Source organism: Stenella coeruleoalba, assembly GCF_951394435.1.
Source record: "Stenella coeruleoalba genome assembly, chromosome: 21".
Taxonomy (NCBI): domain Eukaryota; kingdom Metazoa; phylum Chordata; class Mammalia; order Artiodactyla; family Delphinidae; genus Stenella; species Stenella coeruleoalba.
The window spans coordinates 21,945,865-21,959,514 of record NC_137167.1 but is presented as its reverse complement, the minus strand read 5'-3'; positions in this window follow the sequence as shown (position 1 = coordinate 21,959,514).

The window sequence follows — 13,650 nt, the reverse complement described above, 5'->3', positions numbered from 1 at the left end:
TCTGAGGCGTGAGGTGAGGTGCCCGGGGGTCGTGCCAGCGGTGGCTCAGAGGGCAGGGAGCACCTGTGCAGGGAGCCCAGCGAGGGAGGGCACTACAGCGGCTGGCCTCCACCCCGAGGTGGTGATGCAGCGTAATGAGCCTTTCTTCACTGAAGTCTCTCTGTGTCTGTGCTTGGTGCCAGTCTGGCCTTCTTGCAGGGTCTTCAATAGCACTAAGCCAGAAACTGTAGCCAAGCAAATCCTGGGAGGCACATAACTGGGGCCGCTGCACCAAGTCTGCAGTACAGGCAACATAGAACATGGTCTGAGGCCTCTTGCTGTGCCAGAAAGTAAGGCGGCTGCCAATCTTGGGTTGTGTCAAAAGGACACACGTGCCAATTGGAGAGCACCTATCGCTCAAAACCATGACAATTTCAGGGGCAAAAAGAATAATGAGTGCAATGGGTGGCCACACAAGGACTCTATAGAATAAAAATTCGTGGATGAATAGTGGTGGTCCGAAAGTGAATTGTGGCTGCCAGAGGCAGGGGTGGAGGCTGGGGAATTTGGGTGAAGGGGTCAAAGGACAAACTTCCAGTTATAAGACCAATAAGGCCCAGGGATGCCACGTCCAGCGTGGCGACTATAGTTAACACGGCTATATGGTACATTTAAGAGCTGCTTAGAGAGTAGATCCTAAAAGTTCTCGTCACAAGGAAAAAAAATCTTTTTTGTAACTCTATGAGGAAATGCATGTTAACTAAACTGATTGTGGTGATTATTTCATAATATGTGTAGGTCAAGTCATTATGTAGCACATTTTAAGGGTAGACAGTGTTGTATGTCAATTATATCTCAATGAACTGAAAATAAATAAATAAAATGCAGAAGGAAGGACAGAATTTGAGAATTTGCTTTTTGCAAACTTTAATGAAATAGTGTGTCTGGGCAGTGATAAACAGAGGCTCTTAAAACCATTAGATTAAAAAAAACAAAAACCGTTAGATAAAAAGTTAAGGGGAAAACTTTAACTGGAATGGAGCAGCCTGACGATGCCAGAAACCATTGATCAATATTATCACTAAAAGTGGAACAGGCAACCAGACACTAAGTACCTACTGTGAAGTACTCATGCCTCGAAAATTGAACCTGAATCTAATTCAGGTTGATCTACGAGTTCACAGGAAATATGAGGGACAGAAGAACATAGAAATTGATACCTTGAGGATGCAATCTGCCAAACTCAGAATAAGGAAATCTCAAAAGACAAAAGAACCCATTTTTCAGCAAATGGCATAGAAAAACTGAGAGTGAGGCACAAAAACAGTAAATGTTTAAACAGGGCTTGGAAAACATGTCAGCGAAATACAGTTCTAGGATCTTGTTTGGATTGTGATTCAAACAAACCAACTTTGAAATGCATTTTACAGAAAATCTGGTAAAATTGAACATAAACTGGGTGTTAGATGGTATTACAGATTTGTTGCGAATTTTGTCAAGTGTGATAATGTCATTGTGACTATGTTTTTTCTTTTAAAGTCCTTATCTGTTAGATATACTGAAGTATTTATGGGTGAAACCATGTGATGACCGGGATTTGCTTTTACAAATCCAGAAGAGGGTGAAAAAGTGGGGATGATTAGATGAGAAAGCAGGGACAAAATGTTGCCAGCTTGTTGAAGTTGGATGGGAATACGTGGCTTTCATTGTACTGTTATCGCTACCTTTGAGTATGTTTGAAAATCTATAGTAGAAGGTTAGAAAATGAAAATACATGACCAAGTTCTTCTTAAACAAACACACAACCTCCCAATGGGTTCTGATGAATCAGCCAGCTTTGGGAATCATTTAGGTAGAGAGGACCTTGGAATGAAGGAGGGGTAAGTGTAGAGAGGCTGGAACAACCCTTCCCCCCAACCCTTCCCCCATCTCAACCCCCACTGTTCCCAGTTGCTTTCCCACCCCCAGTGGCTGCACTCTCAGCATTGGTTACTGGATTATGCTCAAGAGTTCACAATCTCGATGATAAACAGACAGTGCAGAAGAACTCAGGATGCAGGAGTACCTGCTTGATGTTATAGCTGGTAGTTCTATTAAAATTCCTTCTCTGATCTAAGAAAAAGATTAATGGGTATTAATATTTAGCTTGTATTTCCATGAAAAAGCTTGTGGAAAAGCATTTTGCAAAGCACCTATGGTAACTAATTCAGAAAATAAATCAAATTAGTCACTGTTGAGGGCTTGCATTACAAACCAAAATAAGATACGTTTTTTGATGAGTGGCTAGCTTGAGGGTAGAACTTCATGGTTTTATGACACAACATTTACTATTAATTATTTCCCAGTTAGTTCAGCTCATAAGGTGCTATGGAAATAACACTGAGCTGGATATCCTGAGACCAGGTTTTGATTTTGGATCTTTCAATGGCAAGCCGTGTGACTTTCTTCGAGTTACTCCCTCTGAGGTTCAATTTTTTCATTTCTAAACAGAAAAAAGAATAGGTGTCTGAGGTCCTTCCAGCTGTAAAATTCTATTTGTCTCTGAATTTAAAAAATGTTCTCATTCCTTTGCCTGCACAATTTCATTTATTCCTAATAACAACCTTATGACATAGGAAGTTTTATTATTCACACATTGACAGTTGCAGAAACTGAGACCAGACAATAAATAATCTGATGAAGTCAATTCTCGATAGTTGTTGAACAGTGAAAGTTCAGGTGTGACCCAATTTTCATTCTCATAGAAATATCCAGTCACTGAGTTTTCCTATGTGTGCTGGTATTTACTATTAGTAGTTGAGGCTCCATGGATTTAGACATTTGCAATCATTGGAAACTCTGAAATATGAGAGAAGTTTGATATGTCTAACAATTATAAAAATTTTGCATCTCAATACAAACTATCATTTTTAAAATACAATGGTATTTCTGTAAAATAGGTTCCTTTCCAATTGGATTTGTGTGTGTACATGTGTGAAAGTAAGTTTCCTAAAATTTCAAGAGAATTAAAGAATCGATAGTATATATTATGTCTAAGATGTCTTGTAAAATAAACAAAAGGTCTCTAAATTTTAAAAGACAAAATGTATTCATCTAATAAGTATTTAGTGAGCATTCGCTATGGACCTCTTTGTTCTGAATGAATTTGAATCTTTAGTGTGGTTCAAAAACTACCTGGATGAGATTAGGGTCAGTTCCTGTCTAGGTTCCCTGGAATAGAGCCTGTTACCTACCTGATTTCCAGGGTCATTGCCCTGTTAGACCACACCAACGGTATTTTGGCCCTGTAATCAACATTCTGGCATCCATGAGAAAGTTCAAAATGCCACTACTTATGCTACATAACGGAACCTTGCATATAATCGAGGTACTCAGCGAGTAAATATTGAATTAAACCTAACATGAAGACATGTTCCTTTAGGAAAAAAAGTAGCCGTGGTTAAGGCCATTTGAGCATGTGAGATTTCAGGTGGCAATAAATCAGGTTACTATTTTAAGGGCAATAGATATTTGGTTCTTTGTGGATTTGCTTGTGCAAAACTAGATCTGTGTTGTTCTAAAGATTTGATATCCACTGTGACAATGAGAGTAAAGATACCTGTTTTTTCACTTTATACTTTTCAAAGCACTTTGATTATGTTACCTCATTTAATTTTTAGTATCAATTCTTGATGACACTTTCATGTAAACACTGGCTTTAATTTTACGTGGAAAACGGACAAACCTAGTCTTGTGAGGGGATAGTGTCCTCCTGCTAAAAATAATGTAATGAAAGAAATAGAAGTGTACTTTGGAGGCAACACTCTTGGCTAAAAATCTCCAACATCACTGGGGAAAACTTTCATGTTAATGCTACCTCTTTAGGTCTGAATGTTCTGGTGAAATGAAGGGGAAATATGAGGATAGGTAAATTAAAAGTCATGCTGCCCTGTTTTAAATTATATGACCATGAAAATTATGTCTTTACAAAACTTTTTTTCTAATTTATAGTGCATTTTAATAAACATAATTCAATTATTTAATTCCCAGTAGCAATGAACAGAAAGCAACACTGTAGGTGGCTGATTAATATTTTATGTTTATCTTTAGTAACTAACCATGTCAATATGTGAAGATGTTCTGAAAGCAACAACATATTCAAAACAAACTTCCTTTGCTATGTGATCTCCTTGAGATATTTCATTTTTAAAAGTGTTTATATTAAAGTTTTTCAAATGTACAGCATAGCCAAATAGTATTTGTACTATACATTTAATAAAATTTAAATAAAAGTTTAAGGGTAGAAAATTTTTGGCTTAACAACAGTTTAAGGAAAATTTCTTTCCTATTATCACCTGCTATATATAAATCTTTATACCTTCATATGCTTTGGAATAAACAATTTAAGTTCAGGTTGTTTCCTTTTAAACTTCTCAGAGTTTGTCCAGATTTTCCTTTATATTATCAATAAGTGTGCTATTATCTCTGTCTTGTACCATCATGTACCACTAATTTATATTTTCCAACCCTTCACAAAGGGCTTATTGTATCAATTCTTCATTTTTCAGGTGCTACATAATATTTAGTAAAAGGCATGATCTTTCTTAAAGGAAATAATTTCAGTTAATATCATCATTGAGATGATTCAGGTAAACTTATGGACAAGAGAGACCATATTTTATAAATATTCATAAAACATTCCAAATATTTAACAACTGATAAGGCTAGGGCACTGGCCAATCAGAACAGACAGGAGCCATAAAGTTGAACAAAGTCCTGCAGGCCCCTTTGGGGCCAGATATTAACCCTTTAGCTGCTGGATCCTGAGAAGGGAGGAAGAAGGGGACAAACCAGGAGAGAGGCAGAGAAGGGATGAGGAAGCTCCTGGGGGCTCATGACAGTGACTATATATAAATACCAGGGTGTCTCAACCTTGGCACTACTGGCGTTTTGGGACCAATAATTCTTTGTCATTGGGACCTGTCCTTCGCATTGTAGGATACTCAGGTGTATCTCTAGCTTCTACTCACTGGGTTCCATTATCACTGCCCCCTTAGTTATGACAACTAGAAACGTCTCCAGATATTGTCAAATGTCTCCTGGGAGGCTGAGAACCACTGTTCTATATCATCTGGTACTGAAATATTTCAATATCCTAACAGCTGTTACATTCATGCCCCCGCTCACAGTGTCTTAAACTGTTACCTGCCTTGGAGAGCTTAATAAAGATTTGATGAATGAATGGATGACTTATGCAGTCAGTCAATACACTGGGAATAACCTTTCAGGAAAGGTTGATGCATACGTCATCTATTGTATTTGAGTGTAGGTACATCTTGATTTACGGCTAAACAGGTGTTTAGTGAGTCCCTTCACCATGTTGACCACAGTATTTGACACTGTGGAGGCCGCTGGGGCATGAGGTCTAGGGTTCATTGTCTGCAACTCTTCTCACTTCATGTACACACTCTTTTTGGATCATTTCTTCCATTCTCAAGGTTTTCACTTATACGCAGATATATTCTACATTTGCATCTCTATCCCTCTTTCTGCACTTAAGCTGCATTTCCACTGGCCATGCATGTATTATACTTTAAATAGGAAATGTAGAAAACTGAACTAGCTTTTGCCTCCCCTCTCTGCATTAAGACAAACTCTTTGTCCTATTTTACCTAAATTAATTAGATCATTATCACCTCATTCATGGTGGTAATCTAGATAACTCTCTTGCAATTCCTACATGGAATCAACAATCATGTCCAGTTTTAACCTAGCCACCAAATAGTTTGGATTTCATTCTCTTCTCTTTGTCTTCACTCCACTGAACTAATTCTAGTCTCCTGACTGGTCTTCCAGACTCTGGTGTGTTCTCTCAAATCCAAACTTCACACTGCTTCCTGCACCATCTAGCTAAATGGCAACTCAATGCCATGCTAACGTGCTTATGTTTTCTAAAGGATAAAATCTAAGCTCTTTAGCACAGCTTTCTAGGTTCTCCCTAACCTGGCCTCTACTGAGTCTTAGAATCTCCAACGTAGCATTTTCTGTTCCAGCAATTCAGAACAGCTGTCAGTTACCTGTTACCCTATGATCAACTTGTCCCTTCGACCTAGAATACGCTCTTGACCCTTTGTTACCTAACCAACTCCTCATCCTTCAGTTCAGGTGACACCTCTTCTAGGAAGTCTTCCCTGAGTTGTTTACCCTGGGCTCAGTAGCTCTGTCATTTGTGGTACTCTGGGCCTTCCTTAACTGTAGCGTTGTCACCCTGGGCTGAAATGGTCTATTTAACTCTTGTGTGGTTCACCACTAGGACTGAGACTATGTCTTAGTCATCTTTATATCCTCAGTTCCTTGCATAGGTGCTTAATAAATTCTTTCACTATGATCTCAATTATGGGAAAAAAATCCCCAAAACCTAGATTTACAGATATTGCGGAAAAAAAAAGACCAGAAGGATAGCCATGTAACATAGATTCTGTACTTTTGACATTTTATTGGTACTTTCTCTCACCTTGGCCACAAGAAGTATCGGTGTAAAGCTTATCCACATTACTACATTACATAAGGAAAATAAAGTTGCTTTGCAAATTTTGGGGAAGGCTGGAAAGGAATGGGGTGAGGGGGAGAAAGGGAAGAAGAGGCAACAGCAACAACAAAAATATAAACTTTGCTAATTGTATCCCATTAAACCAGTGCTCTCCAAACCTATAACCCTGCTTCTACCTGGAAAAATGGAAAAGCAGACTAGAAGTCCAATGATAATAGTTCCTCTTACTTCCTTTGTTAATTGTGAACAATGCCCAGCCCTCCTTCCTCACCACCCAGATACCCTAAAAAAAACTTTTTGAAAACAATTATGTTTTATGATTTTTTTTTTCTGCAGCTTTCAGGACTCAAGCTCAACTGAGAACATAAGGCTAGCAGATGAGCATAGTTTTAAAGAAGTTATAATATTTGGGTTGAAATTCCCTACTCTGTTAATTATGGCCCTGAAGACTTCTTGTCATAATAGCAAAATTTCACAACCCCTTGACATTAGAATGTTGATACTCAGGCCCTAGTGCAGCTGCCCACGCATGAGGCCAACAGATGGGCATAGTGTTTAAAAAAAAGAGCTGCGTTGCTAAGCTTCAAATTCTCTAATCCCGTCACCAAGGCTCTGAAAGCTCAGTGCTTGAAAAGGAGGCTGTCTGCTTCCTCATCTCAAGAACCTGGCAGTCCTTTGGTGCCCTTCCTGTCCCAGCTCAGCTCCACACTTGGAGTTGCAGAGAGAAGGGTGTCAAGAAACCATGGCTAACTCAGCTAAAGTGTCATGAAAGATATTCCTGTGGTTGACTTATAATCATGATTCTAACCCTCACCTGGTGCTCTTCTGGAAGAACACTTAGGAATAGGGATAAAGACGACAAGGCGGAAAAACAAAAAATAATCATATTTTCATATTTTTTCTAGAACATGGCATTACATTCGCAAAAAATTTTTGCAAATCAATGAAGCTCTATTTATAGTTGGTCAGCAAACAAGATAAGCACTACAGACCCTTTTATTTACAACAGTCAATTAAAAAAACTTCCCTTGCAATCCATGTGCAAATTTACTAAACTTATTGAATATCATAAAATATGGGCTGAAGAATATATAAATGGAATGTCTGCAACATAAAGGAAGCTGAATTTAATCACCAGAGAAGCCACATCTTACGTTCAGTAACGTGGTATGTTGGAAAGAATATGACTTTTTCAGACAGTCAGGCCTAAGCTCAGATCTCATTTCCTGTACTTCCCATCTATGTGACTTTAAGTAAATCACTCTACCTCCCGACTCCCAGTTTATTAACATGTAAAACTGAAGATATAGTAACTATCGACAGTTAGATCTCACTGAGGTTAGAAATTTGAGTTTAAGGTCTTGTTGCTCGTTAACTGGTACTTCTTCCTAGTGCAGATTCAATCCGTTCATCAAAGGTTCACCCTCTGTCTTTCAAAGGCCCTACTCTCTGCCCTTAGGCCTTGCCAGGCCTCTTGTTCCACATCTTCTTTTTTGTGGGATGGAATCAGAAGTGGTAGTCATCTTCTGGTTCTGGATCACCCCTGATTCTGTAGGTTGGGGTATGCTCTTCTTTACTACATGGGTGTTTTTAGATGTGTATCATTTATTTTTATTTTCTGCTTTGAAGGAAGTAACATACAAATACCTACGACTTGAATTCACTTATTTACATGTAAATCAATTTCCTTCTCCAACACACTGATACTAAATTTTTATAGGGATGAAAAATTTTTATAGATGATGAAAGTCTGAAGCTATTAGAAACCAAAGGTATTCTTGGGATTAGTACCAGAATATTGATTGAACATTGCATGGATGTTAATTGGGTCTCTAAAATGTATTGACAAAAGAACTTCCTCATGACACATATACTAATGTTGGACAATCTGCCACGCAGTTCCAACATTTGTGGGTGGCTAAATGCAGTTTGCTTTAGTTAATGAGGAATTTAGTACAGTGAAGGGGGGAAAAAGACGTCTAAGTAAATCCTTTGTTCTTATGAACTGATTCTAGAAGCACAAGCTGCAGCAAGCCCCGCCTGTCCTTTCCAAGCCTGGGTTTACACTGCACCAGGGCAGAGAGAATCAATTCCTCACTTCCTATTAGTCACCCACACAGCAGGGCTGTGGGATTGGCTCATGGGACTTTGTTGAAGGAAACGTGTTCAGAAGCCCTTATTTCTGTTGACTCTTGTGGACTGATTACCGCAAATCTGCCCTCTGGACACAGCTGCCCTCTCCCTGAGGAAGTAATGGAACTGATTGATGCCTCTTCTGCCCATTTCATCCCTAGAGAACTGACGACCAAAGAAGACTCTCTATATTATACAAAGCCTTAATTTAATCCTGGTTTTATACCTCAGCACCTGTTCACTCCTGTTCAGGTCTAATGTTTGAACACCTTGGAAGATTACAAACTTGTCTATGGGCCCCTAGCCTTTACTATGATTTTTTTTTTTTTTTTTTTGGCTGTGCTGAACGGCATGCAGGATCTTAGCTCCCCGATCAGTGGTGGAACCCATGCCCCCTGCAGTGGAAGCACAGGATCTTAACCACTGGACCTCCAGGGAAGTTCCTTACTATGATTTTTTTATTCTCCCATTACCCTCTCACTATTCCCACTCCATCACCCCTTAAGCCCAGCGTGTCAGTTCTCTGCTGCTATTAAACTGTGGTTCCTAGAAACACTCTGAACTCAGCAATGTATAATTTAACTTGAATTTTAAAGTCAAAGGGAATCAGAGGTACTCAAGTGTCATTCATGAAGCCTGATTATGAAATGGAAGGTTCGCCCATATGCTGGTATGGAAAAGTTATTTTGTATTTGGGTGTTGGGAAAGAGTGGGTGGGAAAATGGGATCCCCTGACTAATGAAATGACTGAATATAGATTTAGTAACATTGGACTATGTGCTTTGATGAATGGAGTTATTTTGGGAGAATAGTGGCATTGAGTTTAGAATTTAGGCATGATTTTCTCGGCAAATTCAGAATGAATGGTGAATGAATGGAATGTGATATGCCCAGCTCTGTACTGTCAAAAAGACCACAAGTTATGTAAATTCCTTCTTCCTCAGATTTACATCTGTTTTCTTACTCCCCATCTTCCGTTCTTCTCTACAACTTCCTTTATCTGCTTTGGCCACACACTCATTCAGAACTAAAAACAACACCAGCCCTGAAACAGAGAAAAGTTTGTTTTGATTCCGACACAGTGACCTCTGTATGTGCTACATTTATGCAATCATATATATTGTGTTATGAAAGTTTTCCTCTGAGATCTCCACATGAAGTCGATTGTAAAAATATCAAGTATTCTGTTTAAGTGCCTTCCCCTTGGGTGTGCCCATGCCATACAGGACCTCATCAGTTTCGGCAAGTGCCAAAGATATATAAAGATTTATTCTCCTAATTGTCCTTTCATGGGTTGAGGCAATGACAGCAGCAACAACAATATTAACCAAATAATCACTCTCATTGGCTGAATGCGTCCCAGGTGCCCGGCACTGTTCTAAGCACTGTCTATGAACGAACTCATTTAATCTGCGTGACATTTACTCGGCATGACAATCCTACTGGGAAGGTAATAATTGTTTACTCTTGAGGGATGTGCACGAGGCCTGTGTTAATCTTAAACTTGCCTAAGAAGGTGCCAGATTATGTGCTGTGCCTTTGGTGGAATCCAAGAACAGTTCCCTGGCAACCAAGTGCCAACATCAGTCCCTTTAGGGATCCCTACCGACGTGTGACCCAGGGGCCCAAGGCCAACATAGATTTGCAGGAAAGTTAATTTAATCCTATTCGTGGGCACTGAACACATTTTTTTCTCTTACTAAGAACAATGGATTAAAGTAACTAAACAGAGAAGTTAAATCAAATCCAAAAGTCTCATAAAATAAATAGCAAACATGACCTCCTGAAGGCCAAATATATCATAATTAGTACTAATTGAATGCTTGCAGCATATTTCTGAAGTGTGCTTTGTTTTAGTATCCACTGTAATTGGATCCAATTCAGTATTTCACTTGACTTTTTTTTAAGGGAATTGATGTGCTGAGGTCTTGTTCTAATGACTACTTTCATTTAGCCTTTTGCCATGAAAACCAAGCCATTGAACAAAATATTTAGTAGAGAGCATGCACTGCAGATTTTATCCTATACTGCCCTGAGTCCACGACCTTACACACTCATATGCTGCACTGCTGCTGTCCAGATCACGAGTTTTAAGCTTGGAAAATCTGGTCTCCACTTGCACAGTTTTGCTCCGTAAGGGGATTCCGCTTTGGTTAGTGACGGTTTAAGTAACTGCACACATACTGCCTCAGAGGAGTGAGTAGTTGCGGGTGGAATTCAGAACTATGGGTTGAAGCGAGCAGGGATTTGTTCAAGACTTGAAAGCTTTGAAGCTGAAGATTTGGCTTTCTCTCATTATGGCGGAAGAATGAAATTCTCCTTAGCAAAAACGTATATTGAGGAAGAACATAATTTAGGTTGATTTTTACCACCAGCCTCACCTTCTACCTATACGAAAGTCCTTTGAAGTCTGCAAAGTAAGAAAGTGAAGGAACACTGGCCAATCGTGAGTCATTACTTAATTATTCATGAGGTGTATGGTGTGTGTCAAAGAAAGGGATTAAAAAGGTTTGATGCCTGCTGCCTGAGAGAGGAATGTTATCCCGGGGTATAGACACCGTCAGGTAGAGAATTTAAAGCATGTAGCAGTCAGATGTTCCAGGCCAGGAGAACCAAAAGAGATAAGTTTCGTCTCTTATGACTGAGCAGTGCTTTGAGGCAGACATTTGCACATCTTTAACGAACAGAGGGCTACCAAATGCTGCATGAAACCTAAAGATCATGGTGGGTCACTACCATTTGCCCTTTCTGAATACTCCCTGACATTTGGAACATTTGCCAAAGTGTGGCTTCTACTTATAGGTGAAATTGAAGTTCACTGTTTAAGTTCAGGGCATTAGAGATAGAACAGAGACTATAATACTTTAAAGAGAATAAGAATATGGTACAAAATGCTACATGTCAGCCTGGATATTGACTATCAGATTAGTGGTCAGGTTGCCCTGCCCAGTGCCTCAGGGTAGGGGCCCTCTCAGAGAGACATGGGAACAGGCCCCCTGGAGCCCAGGGAACAAGGCACCTCATCCCAAGCTGCCTCAGTGTCATTATGGGGGTGACACTGCCACTGCAGTGGGCCCAGAGAGTAAAGCATGGAACCAAAGGGGATTATTCTTGAGCCTTAAGAGGTAATGGAATTTGCTAAGTTTTGGATTGTTCCTATTTCCCACTTTGGGAATGGGAATGTCTATCCTATGCCCAGCCCGTCATTGTATTTTGGAAGCACATCCGGTTTTACAGGTTCACAGCTGGAGAGGAATTTTGCCTCAGGATCAGTCATATTTCAGGATTCACCCATAGGTGATTCAGATGATATTTAAATGAGATCGTGGACCTTAGACTTTAGAATTGATGCTGGTTAAGTTGAGGCTTTTGGGGCTGTTGAGATAGAATAAATGTATTTTGCATATGAGAAAGATATGAATTTAGGGGGTCAGGAGGTGAATGCTATTAACTGAATTATGGCCACCCCCCCATTCATGTGAAGCTGAGTGTGAAGCTTCAGCTATGAATATGGCCTAACCCCCAATGTGAAGCTGTTTGGAGATGGAGCCTTTGGAAGGTAATTAGGTTTAGATGAGGTCATGAGGGTGGGGCCTTCACGATGGGAATAGTGCCCTTATAAGAAGAGACACCAGAGAACCTCCTTCCTCTTGCTCTCTCTTCCCACCTTGTGAGGACACAGTGAGAAGGTGGCCATCTACAAGCCAGAAAAGGGATCCTTGGCAGGAACTGAATCTGCCAGCACTTTGATCTTGGACTTCTCAGCCTCCAGAACCATAAGAAATAAATGTCTGTTGTTTAAGCCCTTCAGTCTACAGTATTTTGTTATGGAAGCCCAAGCTGGCTAAGACAGCAAGCTTCCTAGCTTTGGGCCTGAAAGAAATGGGATAGTATCTGGATTTTAATCATTATAATTATAATAGTAATGGCCAACACTAATTGGGTGCTTACTATATTCCAGGTGGGGGTGTAGCAATGGGAAAGTCTATAGACCTAAACTTGGTGGAGCTTTCCTATAAGGCGTCAGGGAGACGCAGAAATAGTGTGGACTCCTTTGGCTATCTCTAGGAAGTGAGATGTCTGACTGTGATTTCAACTGCTTCACAAATTTTCATATGGTGGTTACAGATTGTAATGCATTTCCAAAGAAAAGAAAAAAGTTTTGAAATTCAAAATAATTACATGTTGACTGAATCACTAATCTTGATGAAAATTTCATTTAAACTAGGTGATTTCCATTTCAGGTATGGTAAAAATGAAGTACTCTCTCTGCAGACTTGTGAATAACAATCTCCTGAGTACCAATAATCTGACAGCAATGGGCTGAACAAAATAAGCATTTTGATGTCTAATCAGAGAAATGAACACCTGTGAGAAGAAGAATGGAAAGAAATTGTAGGACTCACATTTCCAGAGAATATAACTGTTTAGGAGAAAAAAAAGCCCAAAGATAATTGCTACAAATCAATGTGTGTCTGGAAGGTTTAGAATTGTTTTTGAATCATAATCTTTAGTTTTCTATCTGAATGAGAGTTCTTTTTAAAGCAAACAATGGAAAAAAGAGTTTGAAATTTTTCAACCTGGGCAGAGGGGGAGGATCCTCCATTTAGTTGTGATGTTTTCAGACAGGCTACATGTATTCTCCAAATAAAGCAGAAGGAGAAAAGGTGATGCTAGAAAAAGATAAATCAACATTGAGATCTGTAATTACTATGAAATATGACCCTCCCTTAAAACTTTGCAGAAAAATATAATAACCACTTCTAAATTATTTATGCTTTCCTAATATGCTCTGATTCCCCACTTCTGCTTTCAGAAACTCTGATTTTACAATCTGTTTACTTTTATTTACTGAATTGTGGAATAATGAACAATATCATTATTGCACCCGCGACTTAAACAATATCAGCTCTCCTTTGACTACTGCGGCACACGTCAGGATTTTAAAGAAAGGCTCAATGGCTAAAGCTGTAAGTGCGGAATGTCCTCTTATTACCCAGTATTCCAAC